General features: G+C 48.5%; 1 pseudogene; it reads right to left on the bottom strand.

Annotated features, from left to right (window-relative positions):
• Positions 1-956: 956 nt before the first annotated feature.
• LOC119334898 lies at positions 957-1095 on the bottom strand (annotated as a pseudogene).
• Positions 1096-3001: the final 1906 nt, after the last annotated feature.

The following is a 3001-nucleotide window of genomic DNA, read 5'->3' as shown; positions in this document are numbered from 1 at the left end:
CTCTAAAGGAGCATGAGACACACTATTTGACAGAGGATAAGGAAGTTGGTGACTTTTTGCACATTGACAAGCTTCACAAACTGACTCACTTTCGGAACTACGTGACAATGAGAGATTGACTTTATTGACTACTTGCTTGACTATATTTGAAGAAGGATGCCCTAATCTTTGGTGCCATTTGGCTAAGGAGGGCTTGATGGCAGAATGAACTTGATGACGACGCTTTCGATCAAAGACTCTTGATGTGATGGGGTATAATCCTCCAATGCATCTACCGTGATGGATGAGCTCCCTCGTTGCCTGATCCTTTATGAAAAAATAGGTAGGATGAGTTTCAAAGAAAATATTATTGTCGGAGGTTAAGCGAGACATGGAAGCTAGATTTTTATCGGCTTGTGGATGAAGGACATCTTTAAGGACAAGATCACGTTTAAGGCTAGGGGAATTAATAGAAGATTGACCAATGTGAAGAATGTCCATACCTCCACCGCTTGTGGTGTGAATCTAATCATTGACGTGGTGCCTCTCTCGGAGGGCAAGCTTCTCAAGCTCGTTTGTGACATGGTCCGTAGCACCAGAATCAGCGTACCAGACCTTGTCACCATCAGCTCCACCGTGCTCCCGCATGACCGCAGCAGCATGCCATGCATCAGGCACGAAGTCCTTATCATACCAGTGCCAGCAGTCAATGACTTCATGGCCCGGTTTCTTGCACAGCTGACATCTAGGTCGATGATTGTTGTTGTTGTTGTTGTAGCCGTCGTTGTAGCCGTTGTTGTAGCCGCCTCCGTGGTCACCACCACCAGGGCGAGCCTGGCCCGGGTTACCACTGCGCCTGCCACCGCCGCTGTTCCCGCGTCCGCGCCCCTGCTGTCCACGCCCACGACCACATCCGCGGGAAGCAGCGTTGACAGAAGATTGGCACAGATTTCCTCCTTGGAGCATGCTGAGGCGGGCGTCGAAGCTCAGGAGCTGACTATACAACTCCTGAACCGTAATAGGTTCGACCCGCGCAGCCAGAGCCGAGATCACAGGGTTGTAGTCGATGTCGAGGCCGGCTATGACGTGGGAGATGATCTCGGCGTCTCCAAGCGGTGCACCGGCGCAGGCAACTTCATCTGTAAGGGTTTTAATTTTCCCAAGATATTCTGCCATGGTTAGGTTACCTTCCTGCAGATTGGTGAGCGCCATCCTCGTGTTGATCTTCCGGGCTTGTGTTTGCGTAGCGAACATGGCATGGATGGAGTTCCATACCTCGGCCGGCGTCTGAGCATTGCAACTTGAGCGAGGACCTCTCGAGACAGAGACCCCATGAGGTACCCTTGTACCTGTTGCTGCTGCACAAACCAGATCGGCCTGGCGTAGTTGAAGACCTGCTCTTCCTTCTCATTGTTGGTGGTGGTGATGGTGGCAGGGGGCGCCGGACTTGCGGCATTGAGGAAGTGCTCCATCTGTTCTCCCTTGATCTGGGGTAGCACGACAGCCTTCCAGAGGAGGAAAGTTCGTCCTCGTGAGCTTCTCTGATGGAGGCGGACCGAGAGAGGGCGAGCTGCTGGAGGTAGAATATGATGCAAAGGTGGAGGTAGAAGATGATGCAAAGGTGGAGGACGCGGACAAAGTGGACAAAGCGCTCATGGTGGATGCGGGCCTGGTGGATGCAGCGGTGGACGGCGTGGTGCCTGTCATGGTTACCTCTCTACTCGATCTCGGTTTCTCTCTTTTTTCTCGATCAACTAGATTGATTCCTTCTCGAGGGCTAGACGTACGAGAGGAAGGGCTCTGATGACCATATGAGGAAGCGTAGAACCCTTTGTCTCGGGCCGCGATGTATATATATGGCCAATGCCTTGATGTACAAGTCGAGAGATCGATCATGATCCTCTCGGGAGGTTTACAGAAGATACGGGAGAGAAGAAGAGATAGACAGGGATACAAGTTAAACCACTTTCCTATCCCTATACAACTTGTATTCTAACAAGTACCTCGTAGTTTGGGCACCCTGGGAATGGTGAGACCGGAGGAACATTCTGACTCTTTCTCTTGGCGGCCTGCTTCGCATGGAAAATACTCTGCAAGATTGGCATATCTGGCTCTATTTTTGGAACGGAAGTTGCGCCGTGCGTGACAAAAATTTGGGGTTCATGGGCACCACTCGACATCAAATTTTTTGCTTGGCTGGCTATCTGTAGAAGATTCTGAATCGCGGATCGTCTCGCTCGACGACAATTGCAAGTTTGCAACATCCTAACGGTTGTAAGTTGTGCGATCAACTACCTGAGGACCATGACCGTATGCCCGAAGGGTCTTCGAGCAACAATCCACTTTGCCAGCCGAGGTCGAGCGTCACACTAGAGCTCAGCTCTCTTTATGTAATGTATGGTGCGTGGTTGCCAAATAGGCGAGGAATAGCCCCCCGCCCCAAGACGGCTTCTGCTGGCGTGCCTTCTTGTGGCTAGACTAGCACATTGTGTAACTTCGACTTGGTTCTTCCTCGCTTAATAAAAAGACACACAATTCTTTTGTGTTTTCTTGAAAATAAAAATAGTTGGGGTTACTTGCTAACAAAATAGATTCTTGTTTACAAATACTATAAAATTATTGTTAATAGATTCTTGTTTACTAATATTCACTTGATAATGTCATTTTGCATCACATAAGTCGAATATTGATTGTGCACAGGCATTCAAAACCTTGCAAACAATACATTGCCAGATGATGGCGGGCCAGTACATTTAGGAAATAATCGCGGAGACTACATTTAGAATTCCTTTCCGGGAAAGAAGAAAGAGCAACCTTCTACACATTAACTCGGAGATCTTCATTCATTGATTCATGATATACTAAGTTGGATGAATATAGTGAACTTCCCCATTCCTCCTATCCCTACGAGTCCTAGCACATGCACAAATAATTCAGCAAGGTATTTGATAGCATCATCGTGGTACATAGGATCAGGAAGACTATAAAACCATAGGTGTTGAACTCCTATCGTATGCAAGGT

Source organism: Triticum dicoccoides, chromosome 7A (genome assembly GCF_002162155.2).
Source record: "Triticum dicoccoides isolate Atlit2015 ecotype Zavitan chromosome 7A, WEW_v2.0, whole genome shotgun sequence".
Taxonomy (NCBI): domain Eukaryota; kingdom Viridiplantae; phylum Streptophyta; class Magnoliopsida; order Poales; family Poaceae; genus Triticum; species Triticum dicoccoides.
Note: the sequence above shows the minus strand (reverse complement) of the source record. Positions and strands in the feature narration are given on the sequence as shown.